Raw genomic sequence first — 25,738 nt, forward strand, 5'->3', positions numbered from 1 at the left:
ATTGCGACCATCCTCCCTGGAAGTCTATCACACAAGCTCGGAGCATATCCTCTAAAGTCTGTATGGTGCGCTCCGACTGCCTGTCACTTTAAGGGTGGAAAGCAGTGCTGAAATCCAATCGAGTGCCTAAGGCGTCCCGTAGACTCCTCTAAAAATGAGACACAAATCGGGTGTCTCGATCAGATACAATCAAAGTAGGCACTCCGTAAAGTCGCACAATCTCATCAAGGTACACTTGTGCGAGCTTCTCCCCCGACCAAGTCGTATGAATAGGTATGAAGTGCGCCGACTTCGTCAACCTATCCACGATCACCCAAATAGCATCATGCCCGGCCTGAGAGCGAGGCAATCCCATCACAAAGTTCATGGTGATCTTCTCCCACTTCCACAGGGGAATCGGCAAACTCTGAAGTTTCTCGCGGGCAATCGGTGCTCCGCCTTTACTTGTTGGTAAGTTAGATAACGAGATACAAACTCGCCAACATCCTTTTTCATCCCGGGCCACCAATAGAGCGACTTTAAGTCCTTGTACATCTTGGTGCCTCCCGGATGTATAGCATAGGATGCCCGGTGTGCTTTTTGAAGAATATCCTCTTTCCGCCGGTACACAAAGCCTTCTGTGACAATGCATCAACCCTTGATCATCCACAAGAAAATAGCCGGTGCAACCATCGACCATTTTATCTCTAATCTTTTGCAAGTCCACATCGAAAACTTACTTTTCTTTAATTTTATCCAAAAGCGTAGGTTGCAGTACCACGGTCATCAACCTCAAAGGTGTATTAGGAGCCCCCACCTCTAACTCCAACTGCTTCATCTGCTCGATCAACTGCGGTTGAGTAACAACATGCATTGCTAAGTTTTCCGTCGTTTTCCGACTTAGCGCATCTGCCACCACGTTAGCCTTGCCTGGGTGGTAAAGAATCGTCAGATCATAATCCTTGAGCAGCTCCAATTATGTGCGCTGCCTCAAGTTCAACTCCTTCTGAGTGAATAGATACTTTAAGCTTTTGTGGTCTGTATACACTTCACACCGCTCGCCATAAAGGTAGTGGCGCCATAGTTTCAATGCAAAGACTACGGCTGCCAATTCCAAATCATGTGTAGGATAGTTTCTTTCATATTCCTTAAATTGGCGAGAAGCATACGCGATCACCTTGCCATCCTGCATCAAAACGCAACCCAATCCATTAAATGAAGCATCACTATAAACCACATATCCTGCTCCGGCAACCGGCAGGGTTAGGATCGGGGCGGTCGTTAATCTTTGCTTCAACTCTTGGAAGCTCCTTTCACACGCATCGTTCCAAATGAATTTGACGCCTTTATGTGTGAGTCTCGTGAGGGGAGTAGATAACTTAGCGAACCCCTCGACAAATCTCTGGTAGTAGTCGGCCAATCCAAGGAAGCTCTGTATCTCCGTGACGCTCGTCGGTCTCGGCCAATCCTTGATAGCCTCAATCTTCTTAGGATCCACGGCTATACTCGATCCCGAAATCAAATGTCAAAAAAATGCCACATCTCGAAGCCAAAATTCATACTTTTTCAACTTGGGAGAAAGCTCCTTTTCCCGAAGTATTTGAAGTACAAGCCTCAAATGTTCCTCGTGATCTCCATCACTTCGGGAATAAACCAATATGTCGTCGATGAACACCACGACGAACCTGTCTAGATAGGGCTTAAAAACACGGTTCATTAGATCCATAAAAGCTGCCGGGGCATTAGTAAGCCCAAACGGCATAACAGTAAACTCATAATGTCCATACCGTGTTCTAAAAGCCGTCTTCGATACATTCTCAGGTTTGATCTTTAACTGGTGGTATCCCGACTGCAAGTCTATCTTGGAATACACACACGATCCCTGAAGCTGATCAAATAATTCGTCGATTCTCAGCAACGGATACTTATTCTTGATCGTGACTTTATTAAGTTCACGATAATCCACACATAGGCGCAGTGATCCGTCCTTCTTCTTGACGAACAAGACTGGTGCTCCCTAAGGCGAGACGCTCGGTCGAATGAAGCCTTTATCCAACAAATCCTGCAGCTGTGCCCTCAGCTCTTTCAGTTCCGCCGGTGCCATCCTATAGGGTGCCCTTGGAGATTGGGGCAGTCCCAGGGACGAGATCTACTACAAACTCAATCTCCCTATCAGGTGGCATACCCGGTAGCTCAGCTGGAAACACGTCCTGAAACTCCTGCACCACCGGGATATCCTCAATTCTAGGGGTATCATCATCGCCCCTCAGCACAATACTAGCCAAATAGGCTATGCAACCTCTGCTGATCAGCTGCCTAGCTCGAGACGAGCTGATTGTTATCGCAAACAGCGAACTCCGGCATCCTCTAAATACAACCTCAGACTGCCCCGGTTCTCTAAAAGTAACCGTGCGATTCTTACAATCGATCGTGGCATAATACTTGGTTAGCCAATCCATGCCTAAGACCACAACGAACTCCTCCAGCTTGCGCAGGACTAGCAAATCCACGGGCATAATCCACTCTCCAACCCGAACAGGGCAACTGAGGACATAATCTCTAATATCCAAAATATGGTCAGGTACAACAACATGTCCCGGATGCAACAAAGAAACCAATGGGATGCCATGCAACTCGGCAAATAGCCGATCTATGAATGAATGTGATGCTTCGGTATAAAATAATGCACAAACTCTAATGGCATCAAGTAAAATGATACCTGTAACCACATCATCGGCTGCTACCGCCTCCTCGGTCTGAGCGGCATACAAACGCCCACTTGGGGCCTGTCGAGATCCCTCGCTCTGAAGCTGGACGGAGGACGGTCCAGGCCGGTACTGTGCACGATTCACTACCTCCCGGTAGGCTTGGAGGTTAGAGGATTGCACGAACTAGAAGATAGACGGTCGCAATCCTCGCTCGAAGATGCGGGCCTTGTCCTCGTCGTCCCGCACGACGAAAGGCACGCAGTGTAGAAGCCGAGAAAACTCCCTCTCAAACTCGGCTACAGTGCGGTCTCCCTGGCGCAAGTTGCGCAAGTCCTGCTCTATCTTCCTCTTGACACTGTCACAGAAGTAGTGCGCCAAAAGAAGCTCCTTGAACTTCTTCCAAGTAATGGCCGCAAGATCGATGTTGAGGTTCTCCTGAATGTCCAACCACCAGCGATAGGCCCCGCCGTCCAAGTGGTGTGTGGCGAGCCAAACTCGATCCCTCTCCTCCACGAAAGTGTCGCGAAAGAGCTTCTCCATGTGCATTAACCACTTCTCCACGATCCAGTGGTCGACCTTCTCTCCGTCAAAGATCCGAGGACTGCACCTCCTGAACTCATTGAGGCGATCCATGAGCCGATCCCGCTCTGCTCCCTCAACTAATGCGGAAAAAACTGCCCCCGCCGGAGGCACCTGAGTTGGTGGTGCCGCAATCACCTCCTCCCGTAGTGCTAGCGCAGGTGTCGTCCGAGATGTGTCGAGAGCAGGGGATGACCCTCAGGGTGCGACCACCTCCACCGACGCGGGTGGTGTAGGAACCTGAGCCTCTCTAGTCGCTGCCTGTTGAAGAAGAAAGTCCTCAAGTCGCTTCATCCGCGCCTCCTGCCGACGCGCCGCATCCACCTGCTGTTAAGCCGCTGCGGTCTGCTGTGCAACCAAGTCGGTGAGGGCCGCAAACTGGCTCCTCAACTCTCGGACCTCACCGGATCTGGAGGTAGCGGAGGTATCAACCTCCTCCAAGTGTGCCGCATTATCCGCTTCGACAGATTGAGAGCGTGTTATCGGCATCTCACTACAACATCATAAAAACGGAAGTTAGTAAAACCCACGCTATCGAATCCCCGCTCAAGAAGATAATACCCAAATCATGCGAAAGTAAGGAAGTGTTCTTCACTACTAACTCCTGATGTTACGTTGTCGGCAGCCAACGTAACCTTCCGCGAAGTTAGAAGTCATACACTTCGATTAAACTCTAACTTTTTAGAGTTATCCAAGATACCCAATCATGATACTTTCGCTTACAAGTCAAATAGATCTCGTCTCTCACGAGCCTATTTCCTATAGTCCACCGGCTTAAGGTTTGCTAGGTCCACTAAGACTCAACCGTAGGCTCTGATACCAAAATAATCTGTCACGCCCCGGGACGCAGCGGAAGCCCGCCCGGTGCGTGTCCAGACCCGCCATACGTCTAAAATATATAAGGCGTCTACAATAAAACAGTAAATAAAGCAATAATAGAAAAATATCTAGAAGTATCAGAGCAACGTACAACTAGATTTTACAGTAAAGGAATAAACAAAGGCTAAAATTCACTAAAATAGAACCATAAAGTAGTACATCCGAAATCCAAATACAAGAGCTAAGAGTAATACAAGGTGGTCTCTATACATGGTAACAAAACTCTCCCTCACAACAAAACACAAAAAAGGAGAACCACATAAAGCAAAAAGCGAACTCCACGCTATCTAGTGAGCGATCCCCTTGCCACGGTCCCGTGCCTCCACCGGTGTAGAGGGCTCTGAAATAAAACCATAAAACAAGGGGCGTGAGAACTATTAAATAATAGTTCCCAGTGGGCAATTACTGACTTGAATGAAAAGCCCCACAAGGCTTGAAAACTAAGCAGATAAGTGCGAATAAATAAGCAATATGAATGACAAGTATTTAAATATGAATACTTACTAAACCATGATATCTCTATTTAGCATGGATTTGCATAAGGAATAAAGCTACTGTAACATGAATGTACATGAGTATAACTAACATAATGTCCATAAGCTAAATAGTAAAATGTCATTGTTTACTATTCTAGTCAACGACCTTTCGGTATACTAAGTCACCAATGTCCAATCCTGTAGGACGTACCGTAGGTAGTTCGGCCTGCGCCTTGCCTAATGGCCCCGTGGTAGTCAACATTCTCACTCTAGGAATGCGCCTCCCCCACGGCATCCTATTTTGGCTCCCAATCCCGCACGGGTGAGCATGTGTCGCGATGGCTATCTCCGGAGTGCCGGCTTGTGGGAAGTGACCCTCACAAGCATGTGCGAATGAGCACGATGGCAAGCAAGCGTAAGAGTCCGTCTCAAGTCTTAAGTCATCATGTCTAAAACATGGAATGTACCAAATATCTCAATGGCCTATCACTATGTCATCATGTCTAAAACATGGAATAGAGTCGATGTCACAATGGCCTATCACTATGTTTCTATGTTGCAGTTTCACAGTTTACTAGTTCGGTGCCCCTTTATGGCATTTTTATCCACTAAGTCCAAGCATGAGTTTAGTGTTCAGGAGTTCATAATTCGAGTCATTTTCATCACAAGAGACATGTTGCCAACTCACAAGGAAGAATATTATTCACATGCATGAGTAATACATAGAGCTCTTTACTACATAGAGTCAATTTTTCATAAAACATAACACATGCATTTTAAGTATTCTAAAATTCATAAAAATCCTATCTAGTATGAATATGCATGCATTTCGATGTTATGACAACTTTTAACCACATAGGAGAAAATTCCTCCCATTCCAATGAAGCCAAATCCACCGTGACTCTCGTAACCCTTCGTTTCGCCGAACGAGGTTGCCCACCACTCTCCTAGCACCCTAAAGGTAAGGAAAAGAGAGATACACAAACGTTACGAACAACCCATTGTTCAAACATTAAGCAATCCAAACAAAGGTGAAGAAAACTCACCGAAAGCGAAGAAACCCCTCTCGATCTCCAAAAGGGAGTTAGAGGCCCACTAATCCAACCTAAACAAAGGTTCTAATAAGATCAATTGGGCTTCAAAAGCCTCTAATCAAAAATCCCCATTATTAACCCTAATATGCTCAATCTAGGGTTTCCACAAGTAACACCTACTAAAACATGGATCAAAGGGGGATTTAAGCTTACTAACCTCAAATGAAGCTCCAAACAAGGCTCCAAGATCACTATGGTTGAAGATCTTCCTTCCCACAAGCTCCAATCTTCAATCCAATGCTTATCCAAAGTAGAAATCCCAACACGGAACAAGAAAAAGCAAAGAGAGAAGATCAAAATAGGCTAAAAGCAAGAAAAAGAGAAAGGAAATCAAGAGAGGAGCTCTTACCTCTCTTTTCCACGTTCAAGGGCTCAAAAGAGCTTCTAAGGGGCTGTGGGGTGTTTTATAATAAGCCACAATTGCAAAAACACCCTCCCAAAATAAACAGTCTGCGGACTGCAAAGTGTACCGGTACACGAAAAAGTGTACCGGTTCAAATCCTGCGAGATAGCAAACCAAAGCCTCAGGTTGGCAGAAAAATCCACTTGTACCGGTACAACCATCGAGTTGTCATCGGCATACTTTCTGTACCGGTACAACCATCAAGCTGTACCGGTACACTGCCCAGAAAAAGGCAACCCGAGAGCAGCCTAAGTCCATCACTTTGGTGGCCTTAGCGCTACTTTAAATACTACAATTCTCGGGATGCAAGTCATAGGTCGGAACACTGTCAACGACCCTCCAGAATATCTGGAAGAACTCGGAACACTGATCAAACACTCGAACTCCGCAATTTGTAAAGGTCCAGTGTGTTAAAAGGACCTAGCAGGGTCTAAATGTTCCCACTTCATTTGGAAAAGTACAGTGTTGCAATATTTTGTAAACCAAACGATGTAAACTTAACTAAGTTTCATTCGAGTTGAATGTTCAAGCTTGTGGTTGTGCTCTGATATATTTATATGTACACATATCATGAATGTTTGTATTGATTGTTGTATATTACTGTTTCATTCGAGTGGGGGTTCGTCTTACCTGTTTGGCGGGCCTGAGTGCGTGCCTGAGCGAATACAAATTGAGTGGTCTCCGGGCGTGATAATACACTTGATGACGAAGAAAGGATGAGATAAAATAAAATTCAAATTTAAAAATAACTTACGTTCAACTTTGAAACTTGAACTTAAGTTTCAAATTATTAGAACAATTTTACAGCATAAATTTGAATCCAAATTTAAATAGTAACGAAAATTCAAATTATAAACTTGCAATTTTTTTTCACTCTATCACTGTGTCAAAGATTCTTCGCTTCTCTCATTGGAGGGGGCTCATCCTTTTCAGTTACAAAGAGCACCCAAAGCCAAACCTTGCTCACCAAGTAAAGAGATTTTATTGCTCCACTGCCTAGCTTTTGTTTGGTAATTGACTTGATGAGGACCCACTTGAGCCAAGGAGAAGAAGATGCTTTCAAGTTGTACCATTACTTTTTCTTTCTTTTTCTTTTTTTTTTTCCTGCTTTCGGTTGTACCATTACTTTTATTTTTTGCCCTGCCACTAAATGCCTGCAACTTAGAGTACTAGTGAGTTGAGTGTGGCTTTTGACGCGCGAGCTAGGTCGGGTCAGATCGGATCTGCTTGCTTTTAACATGCATTGATTTGATACGGGCGTCGTTTTAATTTTGGATCCATAGTGCACTGCTCTTGCGACTTTGCAGAACCTGATACAATTACGTGAGTCTCGCAGAAATGCGGGTAATAGGAGGATTTTAATGGAGTGTTACATGGGAACAAAGTAAAGATATTGAATGAGGTTGAAATCAAGCCTGTTACAGGAAACGTTCTTTGAAAATAATAAATATGATTAGAAATGGGAATTGTATGCCAATAACAATAATTCAACCACCCTGTCACTAATCTTCAAAAATATGGAATAAAAGGCTTATGTAAAAACAAAAATTTTAAGTTCTAAAAATTTAAGTTCCATAGATAAAACAAATCAATGATCAAGGGGGTAATTAGAACGCAATAATCAGAATGGCAAGTGTTTGTGATGGAATAACATATTTTTTTATAGAAATGTCATATTATCGAACATATACAGCAAACAAACCTTGATCAAGCACCAAAAGCCGGAATCATTTCATGCACATTTCCAACTAAGTTTATTTCTAAATGAAATAAACGAATCGGGTAGCGTGCTACCTATCTCTTAAAAAAAAAAAAAAAAAAAACATGACCCCTGTATAATTTTTATACGTAAAAGCAAATAAGTTGGGTAGTTTTCCTCACTTTGGCAATTTATTAAATAACCATTATATTTTAAATAATGTATTTCAAACTCTTCATATACTCTATCAATAAATTAATTTTTAGGAAAAACTTCAAATAACATCCTTGTGGTTTCACACTTTAATACCCTAAACTTCAAATACTAAAGTATATCAATTTAATATTCTGTGGTTTTATTTTTATATTTTTATTATTAATTTTACTAATTTTTTTTATTAAATAGGTGACAAAGTTAAAACTAAAGGATACTAAAGTAAATATTTGATAAATGTAGGTGGGGTATCTAAAGTTTTTTGTCTATAATTCAACAAAATATTAATGAAAATGTTGATGAAAAGATAAAAAATGAAACCACAGTACACTAACTTGATACACTTTAAATCATATGGTACTAAAGTGAGAAAGCGCGAAACCACAAGGGTGGTTTTGGAAGTTTATCCTAATTTTTTATACCAATTAAGAGAACATAAATTTATTTTTGGTTACATTATATAAAACCCTTCTGTAAAAATCTGATTTTTCAATTTCCCTCTTGTCATTTAAAAACCTATACTTTACCCCTTATAAAATAAAAAATGTTTACAGAGGGGTATGGTGTGAAATGTAATAACAAAGTGGCCAATTTGTTTCTCACCATTTTTGTCTCCTCCCTCATATCGCTCATCCACTGTCTCCTCTCTTCGATTTTTCACGTCTCGATCGGCCGGAGTTCATCTCTATTTTCTTCTCCGCCTACTCCCCTTCTCCTCCTGCCCCCTCGTCGCCCCTTCATTTTGGCAACAGTAACGAGAAAATCGAGGTAGGAGGAAATCGAGGAAATCGAGGCGGGAAAGGGCGAGGGCAAGGGTGAAGGCAAAGCTAAAGAGGAGGGCGAGGGGGTGTTTATGAGCGCGGACGGAGATGTGGGCGAGGGCTAGGCAGCGAAGGAGGGCGAAGCGGCGAGCCGAAAGAGGGCAAGGCAACATAAGAGAAGACTGAGGGTATTTTTGGCATTAAAAAATATAATAATATTTATAAACAGAATCCTAACGGACCATTAACGACAGAGGGTGAAGTGAACATTTTTCATTTTATAAGGAGGCAAAGTGTAGGTTTTTAAATGACAGGGTGGGAAAGTGAAAAATCAGGTTTTGACTGGAAGATTTTCTGTAATTTAGCCTTTATTTTTTTTAATACACTCCGTTAATAAATGTATTTATAAATATGTAAAATTAATTTGTTTTGTAAACTTTGCTAGTTAATTAATACAACAAAGTACATGTAAACATAAATCTTAGTGATCTTTCATGTATTTTTTTTTATTTTCACAATGTTTTCACATTAATTACGACACTTTCACTTTGTAAATTTCTTCTCTCAAAAACCAAACAAAACCAAATTAAAAAGAATAATCAAATAAAAAATATATTACAATTATTTTTAATAAAATCAAATATTTAAAAAAATTAATTTTATTTCAATTAGAATAAAATAGTTGAGAAGATAAAAAGTTATTAAAATTTTTAAATTACGTGATCCAGGTAAATTTAAATTTTCATGACCTTTCATATAACTTATTATTAAATATAATTAAACAAATCTAAATTTAAATCTTTCTATTATTTTATAAACTTTATAAATAGTTTCATATTAAATAAAAATTTCTTATATTTTTTCCCACACCTTTAAATTTATATACCTTGATTTACTTTACTATAAAAATTTTAATATATTTATTATTTATGTCGAAAAGATATTTAGTACAAACTAATTTTGATTTAATTAAAATAAAATATTTGAGATAATAAACTTATCAAACTTTTTAAAATATGTGACACATATTACTTGTTAGAAGAAAGGTAATTTTTAGTGAATTATGTTTAAGTGTTATAGAATTTATTTTCAAACTCTTTTCTATACCTTATTAATAAATTAGCTTTTTATATTAAATTAGAAAACCTAAATTTAATTATTGTCATATTCTCTATTAATAAATACTAGTGAAAGAACCCGCGTATCGCGGCAGGTATAAATTATATAAGTAATTAATAATAAAAAAAATATCGAGCATTTTCTTATGTCCCTCACTTGCCACACCCATCAAATGTCACTCACTATTTGCGGTGGGGATGGACCCGATGATGCCATCTTCGGTGACGGCGATAGTGACGGTGACAGACCATACCTTCGACCACAGCGGAGGGGGGGAGGTGGGCGCATATTAGAGAGAGAGAGAGAGAGAGAGAGAGAGAGATATGACGGTATTAAAAAAAAATGAAAAAGAAAGAATTGATGAATTAATTAGAGATGGAGAGAAGAGAATCGTAAATGACAGTGGACCGTTTGGATGCATTAATTAAAAGTTTGGTGAAGAAAAAAAAAAGGATCACAATGAATTAATTAGAGATTGTTGGTAAAGATTGTAAAATAGTAGTGAAGCTATTTAAATGCATTAATTCAAAGTTTCGTAGTGGGACCGTTTGAATGCGTATTAAAAGTTTGGTGAAGGAAAGATAACGTGTCACGTGCTTGTGACGATAAAAAAAAAAAAAATTTGCCACGTAGTAAAAAATATTAAAAAAAATTTAAACTCAAATCTTTTAGTATGTTCTATTAATATATTACACTTAAATGTCTGCCACCTTTCATATAGTCTACCAGTAAATATAATCTTTTGTGGAGTATTTTTATATATATATTTTTAAAATTGAATCGTTCATTTTATTGTCATGGACGGCTGTGATCATCCCTCCAGCCGGTTGCTACCGGCTACTGTCGGTATTCTGCAGGCGGTACCGGTCATCCTGTAAACGCATGAAAGGGTATTTTGGTCCTTCGGCGTTGTTGGAACTTGGAAAGGCTTAATTACTCCCCAGTCCCCCACAATAGTGTTATTTGCATCACCCAATAAGCCGGTAACCATGTCATGTCCTGCACAAATTCCTTCTCAAGTGTGCTTTATTTTGCTCCATATTCCAGGAGCCTGTCTGACCTAAGTTCTGAAAAAATAATTTTTATAAAGTTAATTTTAATTTAAAAAAATTAATTTTGATTAAAAATTGTAAAATGTTTGACTGAGTTTAGATATAAAACGATTAAAGCAGAAATTGAGAGTTTGAGACATAAGATTGAAAGGGAATAGGGCACCAATCTAGTGCACCTCATGTAGACGATAAATGGTTTCAAAAATTTACTATTATTTAATTTTGCATAATAATTTTCTCAATGTCTTTTCACTAAATTATAAGTTTATCAATAATTTTTTTAGTATCACCAATGTTTTTATAAATGTGAAAAATATTTTCATACATTCCTAATAGTAAAACTTTATTTAAATTGGATGAATTGTTTCTAAAATTTTACTTTTACCTCCCGATGAGCCAAAAACTAATTAGCAAACTTATTATCAGATTAGTAATTTCCAGAAATTTAGTATGTTTTCTAAAAAATTTAATAAAATACAAATGATGGATCATACACTTTATAAGGAATAAAAAAAATTACACTACAAGTCATAAAATAAAAGAAAAAAAATCAAATAAAAATATTAAAAAATTTATTATGTATTAATATTTTGCCCTTTATGAAAGGGTTAACGGAAAATTTGTTATTTCATATCATTAGCACTAATCATTAATCCCAAAAACTCGAGTTGTTAAAAATGCACAATCAATTCACTTAAAGGGGCTGTTTGGTTGCACGTATTTGCAACTTCAGTGCAGTTGCAAATGTGTGCAACCTCAATTCCTATGTTTGGTTTAGTGCAATTGAGTTCAACTGCTGCAGTTTCAACTGCACAAGAAGGTTCAAATGTTGCAGTTGGAACTACATCCAAACTGGCTGCAGTTCCAACTGCAGCAGTTGGTGAGAAATAGGATCACCTATAAGTGAACAATAATAAATAAATAAATAAATAAATAGGGAAATAAATTTTATATATATATATATATATATATATATATATATATATATATATATATATNACAAGCTTTGTGCAAAAAATTAAAGGTTTTTAAATATATTTTATTTAAAATATAAAAATAGTTTCTTCTTTCTAAATTTTTATAAATTGCGATTGTGTATGTTAACTTAATAAGTTTTAATTAATTATAATTATTAAATTTGATAAAAAAAAAAGAGAGAATCATTTAAACTTTTTAAGTTTGATTTACATATTAAAATTAAATAAATTAAAAATTTTAAATGTGTCGATTAATAAGTTGAAGATTGGTTGAAAATTATAAAAATATCATATATATCTACTTATTTATTTATAAATAGTAAGTTTAAATGATTAATAAACTTATACAATTACTGTATGCATGGTGAAGGTAATCTCACTACTCTATCTCAAGAGGTGACAAAATTCACAAATATAACTATATCAGCTTCATATCATCAAATAGAAGAAATATAACTGCAGCAATTGTAACAGTATCAAACCAAACAGATTAGGTGTAGTTACAACTGCAGCATTTGCAACTGTATGTATTTTTAACTATACTGTTTTTGTAACTACATCCAACCAAACGGCCTCAAAGTGTACAGATACAGCGCCCACGGGTCTCGATTGTGACTCGGCCCAACCAGCTTTATGCCACTTTGAACATAACTCGGTCTAATTCGGCCTCACACAATTTTGAATGTGACTCAGCCTACTTGGCATTCTGGCACAAGGCAGAATGGTGACTCATTTAAGCCAACATGAAGGATAGATTTGAAAATGTCCCCAATTTTACAAAGCCAATCACCTGATTATGGGCTACAGTTTGCAATGTCAACTTTATCCTTTTCGAATTAATGGATGGATTTGCTTAGGAGGGAAGCAAATCTTTAATATCTTTTTCACATTATATAAACCTCTTTCAAAACTTCTCTCATGCATAATACTCCACTCATGATCCTTCCCCTGCTCCGCATTTGACCACCTCCTCCACCCTTCCCTTTAGAAAATCTCCAGGTCAGATCTATTCGCCTCAGTAAAGTCTAATATAATATTATTATAGCTCATTCCTCAGTCACTCTGAGTGATTTATCTTAGGAGGCTTTTGGATCGATGAAGTTACGATTTGTTTTCTAAATCAAGTTTATTAACAACAAATATATTAGTCTTGTCATCTATCGTAGACGGCAAGCCAGTTAGTGCTTTAGACTTAAATTCTCAAAGAAAGAAAAAAAAAAAAGAAGAAATCATTTGAAATCGTTCGAACTCATCTTTTCAATATCCCTGGCGATATGCTAATTGATGGCAAAAATCAATCCAAATGCCCCCTTAGATGAATTTCAGCCTCTGCGGTCTGTACTATATATTTCTTTTTCGTTTTTGCCCTAGAGGCGTGTGATCGTGGTTGGTTGTAACCTGAAGAACGTTGTATTTTCTTTTCGTTCCATAGTGAAATTCTCTCCTTCCTCGCCCGTAGTTTTTTTCTTGCAAAAGATTTTCCACGTAAATATATGTCTCTTTATTTTCTGCTTGTGGTTTGATTATTTTTTGTGTTCGTCATTTCGTTTTCGTTTGTGCGTTTGTCGTAACATTATGCATATATACGTCTTCAAATTAAAAGTGGCTCTCAGCTGCTTTCCCTCCGGTTTGTTATTGTTTTTTGGGGCTTATGTTGGTTCTCTAATTGTTAATTAGAATTATGTAATCGATTACATCATCATTTCTTCTTACAGGTAGGTAAACCTTTAATCTGCAAATTAACTAGCTAGCAAACATGGCCAGCACCACAAAGCTCAGTGTGAAGCTCCTAGTCGACACCAGAGCCAACAAAGTCCTTTTCGCCGAAGCCGGAAAAGATGTGGTCGACTTCTTATTCGGCCTACTCGCGCTTCCAGTAGGGACCATCATAAAGCTCATAACAAAAGAATCCATGGTCGGAAGCGTCGCAAACATACGTCAAAGCTTAGAGAGCCTCGACGGTACCTACTTCCTCTCCGACCAAGCCAAGGTCGATCTCCTCAACCCGGAGGTATCGGTCCCTTCGCTCTCAGAAAATGGCGTACTCCTCTTGCCTACTTCTGCATCGTCGTCGTCGTCGACGCATACGAGTAAAAAGTACTATAGGTGTTCCTATAATTATAACTCCTCTTGCTACGACTATGTTACGCGTGTTAGCGGGGCTCATTGCCCTGGATGCAAGAATAACATGACAAGAGAGGTGCAATATTTTGAGCCCAGATCGGAAGGAACAGTAAAGGCCGAGAATAATAATGGGGAAATTAATGTTTTAGGAGTTGTGAAGGGGACGTACACCATAATGGATGATCTCACCATCACGCCCATGTCAACTATATATACCAAGTATCACCCTGCTTAATAACCTGCTTAACACCTGTCATGTCAAGGACTTGAGCGTGCTCCAGGAGACGACCGTACAGCTCGGCGTGGAAGAGGTTCCATTCTCCTATATATCTCTTTCTTTTTATCTTTCCTTCTTTGTTTTTTGTTTTTTGCTCTTCTCTATCTCAAATATATATAGGCAAGTGATAAATTGCAGTCAAATATATATAGGCAAGTGATAAATTGCAGTACTAGCTAGAACCTGAACCTTTATTAGCCAAGTTACATTTTGTTCTCCAGCTTTTAAGTTTCACATTCGCTACCTCCAACTTTGAAAATTTTTTCACTTCAGTCCTCATTTAAGATGAAAAATAACTACCTACACCTGGTTCATCCGTATGTTATGTGCACCACGTATCCATTGTTAAGAATGTAATGTGCTAGGGTACGTACTTCCACCTAGTAGTCCGAGGTTTAGTTTAGTTCAAGCCCTTTAAAATGATATCAAATCTTAGAGGCCGTTTGGTTGCATGTAGTTGCAACTATAGTACAGTTGTAACTATATGCAAATGCAAATTCGATGTTTGATTTGATGTATTTAATTTCAATTACTGTAGGAAAGGTCCCAACTGCAGCAGTTTGAACTACGCCCAAATTGGTCGCAGTTTTAACTGTAGCAGTTGGAGATCGAGAGTAATTTTAAATAAAAGATATGCTTACCTGCTCAATTATTTTTTAAACAAAAATTATTTTTTCTTTTACATTGGAGGTACGTAATCTCACCATCATATATAGAAAATAATAAAATTTTAAAAATTATTTTTCAACTACATGCAACCAAACAAATTATTTATACTTGCAGCGTTTTCTATTGCATCCAACCAAACAGAATGCATATAGTTGTAACTGCTGTATTTTTAAATACATGCATCTTTAATTATACTGTATTTATAATTACATTTAACCAAACGGCCCCTTAGTTCACAACTTACGTATTTTTGGTTAGCCAAGTTGTTGTGTGTTAGTAGCACGTAGCACGCGCGTTGGGTTCGCCCCTCATACTAATCAAGAGAAGTTGAAAGTTGTAAAGAACAGCTTGCGAGAATAACATGTGGTTCCAATACCTATGCCTAAATCATATGAAACTACAAAACTGTGTAGGTGTTTGGATGAAATAGAATTAGATAATTCTTGATGTTGTCACTCAGCTTATAATTAACAAGGCCTGTTTAACAGCTTTTCTATGTTGAGAGGGATAATTCACAGAGAATCCGAATAGGACCTAGTAGTCCCATATTAAATATTAAATAGAACAAGAATTTTTAACTGTATTTAATGGGTAAGGGTATCTTCTTTTGTGAACTTAAGTTTTTTGGATTGGTTCAAATCAATTAACATCTACTAGCCCTTCATCATTAATCTTGTTGGTAGTCGAATTTTTCGATCCTTGACCCGATCAAAGATTCTCCTCAGAAAGCGCGCCGGGGTGAGGAGCAGTTGCAGATAGTAACTCTCGAAGTTTGCGCCCTTCGACAGATCAAGCGATTCGGCTGACGAGGGATCGAGCCAGCTGGGTTCGAAAATCTTCACTATAAAACTGGTTCGACTGGAGAAGCTGAATGTATGAACTGTGCAGGGATCGATGTCGGCAGAAGAGCCGAATAGAAGAAGTGCACAATAACTGGTCGGTTGAAAGAGCCGAATAAATGAAATACACAATGACTGGTCGGCTGAAAGAGCCGAATGCCTAAATATATATATATTAATAAAATAGAGTGTGCCCGAAGAGCATACAGACTCTGCAAATATGTAGTTTACAACGGAGTGATGCTAGTGGGACTGACAGACTCCAGGGTTCTACTTAAAAACTACTCCTAGGAAAGCAGTAAATGCGAAAAAGAAAAGATTATATTTAGACTACTCCTAGAAAAGCAATAAAATTGCAAGAAAAATAGGATGATATTCTCGTTCAGGGAGGAAAAAGACTCCTATTGTAGGTTTCGAAATTACTATTTATAGTAATATCAATCCACATTATTGGTTGGTTGAAAGTAGTAGGGGGAGTGGTTGTAAAACCTTCAGGCGCCTTAATTATTGCCGACTCCTAGTGTACCACGTGTCCTTATTGGCTCATACATGGATTAGGTCGGCATGTTAATTTCAATTTTGGCATCAACAAATCTTATATTTTTGATCTAACTACTCAATTTCTAAATATAAAATCTGCAAGTAAATAGGTGGTATGACTAAAATATGAGACGTGAGATTAATTAAGAGCAGAACGCGGTGCTCAACATGCAGATGAGATGCACCGGGTTTAGGCAAATAATATTGTTGGGTTAATTGCCCCTTCGGCCCTCAATGTTTGCATGGCATTTAACTTTAGTCCTCAATCTTATACATTTTACAATCGGGTTGCTAATTACCTTTTTATTTGTTGAAGTCCTTGTCGCCAAAGACTAATTAACTTTAACCAAGTTAATTTGTCATGTTAGTTAGTATCAAACAATATTTGCCACAACAATTAATACTGTTTACTGTATATTCCAGTTTTTTTTCTTTAGTAGTACATAAAGATATGGACCAAAATATAACGCTGGCAAATAATATTGTTGGATTCGTTGAAGTTAAACCCAAATTCATCAACTGTGAAGAGTGAATCTGAGTAGATTAAATGAAATCTACTCATAACATCATCACTTGAAAATTGTTTTCTATGAATAGTTTAGGCAGTTTAATTTTCTCGCATTTATCGAACTCTATAAATATATGAACTTGCAAATTACAGCGTCTAAGTCGGTATTTCACTACAAACTCTTGAAAAGTCTTGTTAAATTGCATATGCATCTTAATATAGTAGGGACATCTACGAGAAAGAGTTTGCGTTGCGACATAGCCTAACAAGAGCATGTGCATATATATATTGGTAAGATTTTCAAAAATACACATAAAATTATCAATTTTGCAGATATATTTGCAGAATTTTATATATTTTTAAGATTATGCGCGCAAAAGAAACCCACATATTTATAAGTTTTAGGCACATGATGGGCAGGGTTTGCAGCTGCTGAAGACATCTCTGCAGTCTAAGACTGTTCTTACCGACATTTTCCTTGCGAAGAGGGAGGCATGAGTGAGGGGGTCGATCTGATACAGAATGGCCTTGTTGAATACTTGAATGTTAGGTTCCTTTTTGGTGTGATTAATAATGCTGCAGGGTTTTGTTCCAGCTCCTTTTGTGTCAGTGGACATGCTCCTTATATATATATATGTGTGTGTTTTATGACAACTCTAATGGACATTATTATTATAAATATAATGTAATTAGAGATGTGTGTAGTTGGAATAGCTCTCACGTGGTTTCAATGTGTCTTTATTTTCTCACATATATATAGTTCAGAAAATCTAACTTTACTACCTTGTAATTTTGTTTGTCACAGTTAGAATCGATCATTAAATCGGGTTAGTGGTTTATTTTAGAAATCGCAAGGAGGTGAAGTGCAAATTATAACCGGTCCTTTAGTTTGTAAAATGTATTACTTTACTATCTTCTGATTTATGAATATCCTTACTTAATATGACCAATTAATTCTTACAGTAATATAAAGAGAAAATTATATATGAATAGGAAAGTGGAATTTTTGAAACCATAATGTGGTAACGGAAATGGTTACTAAAAGCGCTAAATGAAGTTTTTCTTAATATTTTGTGGGGATGATTGTCCTATAACTACTCAACCCATATTTCAAAAAAGGGGGAATTATATTGATCTACTAGAATTTTTTTCCTACAAACTCTGAAAACCTAACAAACTTTTTTCTCCTCGCTTTTCATTATCGTCGTTCTCCCTGACTCCCTCGACCTACGCTACATCCTACTTGTTGTTGCCACCATTGTCGTGGCTACTATACCACTGCCATTGCCTTTGAACCATACTAAGGGGGCGTTTGGTTCGGTGTAAAATAAATTGAAAATTATTTTCAGTATGAAAAATACTTTTTCGCTTATTTGGTTCCATGTAAAATAATTTTTTCATGAAAGTATTTTTACGAATTTAGAAAAAAATATTGAAGTTTTCATTTTCCATTGTTTTTCGGTGGAAAACGAAATCTCTCATTTACCCGCTCTTTCTCCTTACATTAATATACTATTATATACTATTTTATTTATAAATATATATATATATATATATATATATATATATATATATATATATATATATATATATATATATATATGTTATTATATATTATAATATATGGTTAATTTCATATAGGTCCCTGCAAACATAATGAATGACAAATATGTCCCTAAAAAATTCAACTTTCATATATTGTTCCTACGAGAGTCCTGATGTTTTCAAATATGTCTCTGTCGTTAGAATCTGTTAGAAAAATTTAGTTAATTATAGGTTAAATATTTTATCCCGGTAAGTTTTTGACATTTTTACCCCTCTTATATTATACTGTTATGACTTTTGGAGGAATATATTTGTGATGACAGAATTGAAAATATAAATAGTTCTCTAACGGTTCTTTAACAGTAATAAAACATAAGAACATATTTGAAAATATTAGAACTTTTGTAGGGACAATACATGAAACTTAAACTTTGTAAGAATATATTTGTCATTCACTATATTTTTTAGGGACCTGTATAGAATTAACCCTATAATATATATTTAATATAATTTTGAATATATTTAAATTATAAATATAGATGGTAAAGATTATAATAATAATAATATATAAATTTTAATTATAATATATATAATATGTTAGTTATTTATATAATTAATACATAATATATAATATATAATAGAAGAAAATAATAAGGATAATTGCATACATATCCTTCAAAACCTCTAAAATATCTTATTTACCCTTACTTTTCTTTGTTTCCAATATACCCCTTATATATTTTTCTATTGTTTAAAAATACTCCTGCTGTCAGTGCCTGTTAAGTCATCTCAGCTTAAATCTAAGTTAAACTTTTATCATAATTAAAAAATTATAAAAATACATATATTGTTCTAATTTATAGGCAAATAAGAAAAGTTGGTGACGGTAGAAGGTATATTTGAAAAGCTAAAAAGTCAAAATACTTCTTTTGCCCCTAACTTAACAGTTCACTACATAATTTAACTTTAGGGGTATATTTGAAAAACTTTGGTACTTTAAAAATATATTTTTAATATTAGCATTCTAAAAGGGTTAAATAAGAAAGTAGGAAACTTTTCAGTATATATAAGCAATTGCCCCAAAATTATATAAAATTATTTTTATTTAAACTTTTCGTTTCAACCAAACAAACATAGCAGGCCTATAGGTCTCTATTGTGATTCGGTCTAATTAGCCTCGCGTCACTTCAAACATGAAGCAACCCAACCCGATCCCTACCATTTCGAACGTGACTTCATTCAACTTAACCTTACGCCGTAGGTCAGGATGTAGGGATGCAAATGGATCCGGGTTGGTGGAGCTCTTGCCTCGATTCGCTCCGAATGGAGCGGTAAGTGCGAACAAAAAATATAGAAAAATATAACCTGCCTCGATCATCTGCCAAATAAATGGAGAGAGAGGCGGGAGACCCATTTCTTCCTTCAATCCGCCTTGATCTGTCAAAAATTCGTCAGAAACCCGCTCCCGCCCCGATCCGTCCCGACTGTAGCGGTAAGTAGGAGCCAAAAAGAAAATAAAAAATAACCGACCTCGAATCTGCCCCGCCCTGACATGAAATGGAGCGGGAGATGGGGGAACCCTCCCGCCCCTAGATCTGCCCCGTTTGCATCCCTAGCAGGATGCTGACCCATTTAAGCCAACATTTTCAACTTAATCAACGAGTATTGTTTGAAGGTTTATAAAATTTGTAGAGGCATATTATTTCTCTTATTAAGCTTGGTGTGTAAATTATTTTAAAAATTTTATAGGAATATACTAATAAGTGACCTTTTTTCTAAACAAGCGTGTGCACAGCACGAGCGCGAGTCGAGCTGGGTTGGGCGCGGTCTTGGTTTGTTGGTGTGGTTCACCTATACTTAAACCTTATCTTTTGTTTTTATTTTTTGCAATTCAAAATATTTTTAAAGAAATATTTCTACTAAACGAATAGACAGATTTTTCAAACAGAACTCATCAAAGATTCTTTACCAAAATACTAAAGATCGTCGGAATGGATGGCTAGAGGTAGAAGTTGTTTTGCTGCTTAGTGTCAATGGCAATGTGGGTGGTGTAGGCCTGCAAGCGAGCATCGAGAACGGAGAGGTGAAGACAAAGAAGTCGGGGTTATTAATATCTTGGTCGAAGTTTGTCATTAGGCTTCGTTTGGTTCGAAAACTAAATTCTGAGGATAATTCTTATTGTTCCCAAAAGTAAGGGATTGTATTTCTTTTCAACTACTATTGTGAACGTTGACTATTTATATAGCAATTTGTTCATTTTTATGATTATATTTTATTGATTATAACAAAGATACTAGCCAACTTGTTTTCATAAAGTCATACTGTTGGGAATCTGGTACTCGCTATGATACCAGATTTTGAGAATTCACAACTTGCTTTGATACCGACTGCTGTTGATTTGATGCCGATTGTTGGGATTCCACAACAGATGCATCAAATCGGATTTTTAACATAAACCCGTCTTCTCAGCAAAAGCTGATACAATCGCAAAATAGAGAAAATCTAATAGAAAATATGCGGGTAAAATAAAATTCACTAAATAAGAGAGTAGCTTCAACCCGAGCTCTCTTTCTGAATCTCTCTCACCCTTCTCTTGTCTTCTATAAATCTAGAAGACAACTCTCCACGTGCACTAGGTGCACTCAACTCATGGCCAAGGTCCTCTAGTATATATAGTCCACCCAATTAGACCATACAACATACCCAAGCTTTAGTCGTACTCCTCTCTCGGGCTCTACAACTTTTAGATACATTTGTCTATATATATAAAGTTCACCCAAGATGTACCCAAATCCTACGATAGTTAGGAATCCTAGTCTATTTAATATTTAAATCTATATTAATTTATCTCTAATAGATTTAAATATTTATCCTAATCCAATTAGGAATCAACTACAAATATAACCAAATCCTAACAATTTCCGCCTTGGTTTGATATTTAGTCTTGAACCGCTGCGTCAAGCTCACCATGCAAGCTCTACCTTGAGCTTGTCTCCTCCACTCGAAGTCGCTGCATCCGCCGCTCCATCTCAAGTAGCTGCATCTCCGTGAACTTTTGGAACCCAAATTGTCCTCGCTCCTATTCTAATTGTGCTCACGTTTAGAACGTGTAGGTTTCCGTACTTGTTCGCCTCACACACGACCCGATTTTGCTTTCGAACCCTCATAGCTCCATCTAAAGCTGAAAAATCACAACCCTTCGAGTCTAACGCACCTAGCGAGATCAAATTTCGCTTCAAACCAGGAGCGTGTTGCACATTTTACACTTGTTAACGTTCTCATGACCCCATCGTGCATCCGGATCTTCATCGTGCCGACTCCTAAAACTTTGCACGTGGTCCCATTCCATATAAGAACTTTTCCACCTTTGATCCCTTATAGGATGCAAAAGACTTTTTCTCCGGGCAGATGTAAAGGAACATACCAATCGAGCACCTATGCATCATCCGAAATTTCAACACCACCGGTTGCCGCTTACAGCACATCAGAATCGATCACCTTCGATTCTACTACTTGTGCCATCGCTGATGCCTCCTTGTCCTCGTTTACAATAGTTTTTCCTTTCTGCCACTTCAACTCTTTCAGATCACTTTGAAGTTTTCGACATTGCACTTTATGTGTCCTTTCCTGTGACAGTAGAAATATTCTACCTCAGATAGCGATTTCTTATGTTGATCTTTGGTCGCTGATGTTGTTGCCTCCTTCTTCGCTCTCACCACTAGCCCTACATCCTGGCTCTATGTGCCGAACTCCTGAGTCATCTTCCGTATCTCATTCAAGAGAAGCGTCGCTGTGACTGCCTCTATGCTTACGGTCTCCTTGCCATAAAGCAACGCTGTCACTAGATTCTCATATGTTATCGGTAGTGAAAAGAGTAAAATCAGTGCCTTGTTCTTATCATCCATGTTGACTCCATTGTTGGTCAACTAGGTCACCACTTTGTTGAACTCATTTAGATGCTCGTGTAGGCTAGCAGTTTCCTGCATCCGCAATGTGAACAGCCGCTGCTTCAAATATAACCTGTTCGCCAAGGATTTGGTCATGTACTGATTTTTCAATTTCTTTCACAACTTCGCCTGTGTCGACTCACTAGCTATGATGTAAAAAACCTCGCCTGCTAACAATAGATGAAGCATGCTCAGCGCCTTCCACTCTATTTTTTCCTATGCCGAATCCGTGACCTCCGCTGGCTTCGCTTTCTTCCCGTTCAACATTTCGTCCAACTCTTATTGTACAAGAATCGCTCGTACTTTAATTTGCGACAAGCCGAATTTGTTTTTGCCGTCGAACTGCTCGATTTCAAACTTCGTGGCCATCTCTATCGATCTCTCCCAAGAATTGATAACCTTAGAGAGAGAGAAAGAGAGAGAGAGAGAGAGAGTCCAGCAATGGCTCTTTTAAAAGCACCAAGCATTTGGTGATTGTAAGTTTTCCACCATTAGATCTATCCCTTTGACTAATTCCACCCCTTAGATTATGTTATTCCACCAACCATTCACTCAACCCTAGGATACCACTATTATCCTAACCCAATAAATCTTCATCAAAAGGTCGAAAACCTACAAGAATTAACGACTTGGTGCTTTTAAAAGCATAGGAGCTCAATTCTATATATACATAAAGAGAGAGAGAGAGCGAGAACGCGAAAGAGAGAGAGAGAGAGAGAGAGAGAGAGAGAGAGAGAGAGAGAGTTGTGCTAGTATACTATTAATAGTATGATATTATCCACTTTGTAAGCATTGAATGTGTAGAGTTGAGTGGGTGGTTGGTGTAATGTAATGATACAAGAGTGAAAAAGTGAATAGTATGTACTATTAATAGTATAGCTGAAATATATATATATATATATATATATATATATATATATATAGAGAGAGAGAGAGAGAGAGAGAGAGAGAGAGAGAGAGAGAGAGAGAGAGAGAGAGAGGTAGATTGATAAAAGAGAAAACTGCAAATAAATTTTATTAATATGATTTGCTGTGTACATGCTTATACCCCCATTGTACATGAAGTTTATATAGACTAGAATACTCAGTTTAGCGACTTGGTGGTTGACTGAGATCAGATTGCTCAGTTTAATGACATGGCGGTTGTTTGAAATAGGCTGAGGTTGAGTTTAATTTTAATTTATTCAGTTACGATAATGGCGGTCAAAAGGAGTTTGATTTGATTTGCTCAGTTTAACGACTTTCGTGGTCAATAGAGTTTGATTTGATTTGCTCAGTTTAACGACTTGGCGGTCATAGAGTTTGATTTGATTTGCTCAGTTAACGACTTGGGTCAAGTTGAGTTGAGTTTGATTGTTTCATTTAACGACTTGATGGTCCATTCGATTGTTCATTTAACGAGTCATTGAACTCGACTTGATGGTCATTTGTTTTCAGCTTATAGTCGATTAAGTTGACCTAGCCGTTAAGTTGAATTTAGGCTCAATTTGAAACGTTGATTGCTTCGGTTCGGATAGAGCCGGTTTACTTAATTCGAATCATCACAGTAGGTTCAAGTTGAATTGACTTAAACTTCGTGTTTGATTTGAGTTGGGCGTCCTTTGGTTTGTTTTGGTCATTCGGGTTGAACCGTTATACTTTGGTTCGAAACACATCAAGACTTGGTTTAAGCCGAACTTTTGTACTTAGTTCAAGTCCTTTAATTTTGGTCAGGTTGAGCCTTATATCTTGGCTCAATTTAACTTCTTATAGTTCAGTGTGGTTTGGATTCAATCCACAATGATTTGGTTCAAGATATGTTTGAGTTTGATTCAGATTGAGCTCTTACATTCCGACTCAACTGAAAACCTTTTGGTTGAGTTTGAGCTGAACCAGTTTCTAATTTAAGTCGAACCAACTTATAGTCTGGTTCAGTTTAGCTCGATCTTCATGTAGTTCATTTAGATCGGACCCACTTCGGTTCAAGCTGAATCCTTTATGGTTCATTCAGATCGATCCATTTGTTCGAGTCGAACCTTTGTGTTCTGATCCGGATCGGACCCACTTCGATCGAGTCGATCCTTCACCGGTTTGGTTTGGATCGGCCCCCACTTCGGTTCGAGTCGGATCGCTTTAACGGTTAGGTTTCAGATCAGACCTACTTCAGTTCAAGTCGCATCCTTTACGGTTCGGTTTGGATCACTTCGGTTTAAGTTGAATCCTTTACTGCTTGGTTCAGATGGGATCCGGTTCGGTTTGGTTCAGTTCGGTAATCGGATCCACTTTGGTTCAAGTCGAATCTGTTCGGTTCGATTGGACCCACTTCGATTCGAGTTGAATCTTGTGGTTCAGTTCGGATCGGACCACTTTGGTTCGAGTCAGATCCTTTATGGTTCTGATCGGAATTGGAACCAGATTCGGCTCGAGTCTGTTCAAGTCGAATCCTGTTCGGTTTGGATTAGACCCACTTCGGTTCAAGCTGAATCCTTTGTGGTTCAGTTCGGATTGGACTACTCGAATCGAGTCGGATCCTTTATGGTTCTGATCGATTTGAACCAGATTCGTCTCGAGTCGAATCTTTTATGATTTGGTTTAGACGGGATCCGGTTCGGTTCATTTGGAATCGGCCCACTTTGGTTCAAGTAGAATCCTTTATGGTTCGGTTCAGACAGGATCCGGTTTGGTTTGGATCGGTTGATTTAGTTCAGATCGGATTCAGTTTGGTTCAAGTCGAATCCTTTATGGTTTGGTTCAGAGACAGGATCTGGTTCGGTTCGGGTCTAGTTCGATATTCATTCAGATCGGATTCAGTTTGGTTCAAGTTCGATATCCTTTATGGTTTGGTTCAGACAGGATCCGGTTCAGTTCGGGTCTATGTTCGATTCAGTTCAGATCTGATTCAGTTTGGTTCAAGTCGAATCCTTTATAGTTTTGTTCAAACAGGATCCGGTTCGGTTCGATCCGTTCGGTTCAGTTCAAATCGGATTCACTTTGGTTAATTCAAGTCGAATACCTTTATGGTTCGGTTCAGACAGGATCCGGTTCGGTTCAGTTCAGATCAGATTCTCTTTGTTCAAGTCGAACTTTCATATTTTGGTTCAAGTCAAACCAGCTTGTAGTTCGGTTTGGTTCGTTAATATCTTTAATGGTTCAATTTAGAATTGATCGTATGAGATTTCGATTTAAATTAACCCATTGATTAGACTAGATTGGCTTATCGTTCGTGTTTGATTTATCATTATGGTTTGGCTCGCGCGCGGTCAAGCCTATCACGAAGACGCCGACCCGGTTTAGTTGAACTAGGGGTGGCAAAGCTAGCTCGCTGTTCGCGAGCCAGCTCGTGTTCGCTCGAAATGAGCTCGAGTTCGACT

At 38.0% G+C, this 25,738-nt stretch overlaps 1 long non-coding RNA gene and 1 pseudogene across 2 annotated transcripts; one reads left to right on the forward strand and one right to left on the reverse strand.

The window, feature by feature from the left end:
• LOC109720691 lies at positions 4,447-6,058 on the reverse strand. Of its 2 annotated transcripts, XR_002219039.1 has the most exons (4): positions 5,873-6,058; positions 5,668-5,726; positions 5,467-5,576; positions 4,447-4,485 (listed from the first exon to the last, which is right to left on the reverse strand). It is a non-coding gene; the product is annotated as an uncharacterized LOC109720691 (long non-coding RNA). The 2 variants fall into 2 exon arrangements; XR_002219038.1 differs by lacking the exon at positions 4,447-4,485 and having other exon boundaries at positions 5,169-5,576.
• Positions 12,860-17,688, forward strand: LOC109720107 (annotated as a pseudogene).

The sequence above is a fragment of the Ananas comosus genome, linkage group 14, assembly GCF_001540865.1.
Source record: "Ananas comosus cultivar F153 linkage group 14, ASM154086v1, whole genome shotgun sequence".
Taxonomy (NCBI): Eukaryota; Viridiplantae; Streptophyta; class Magnoliopsida; order Poales; family Bromeliaceae; genus Ananas; species Ananas comosus.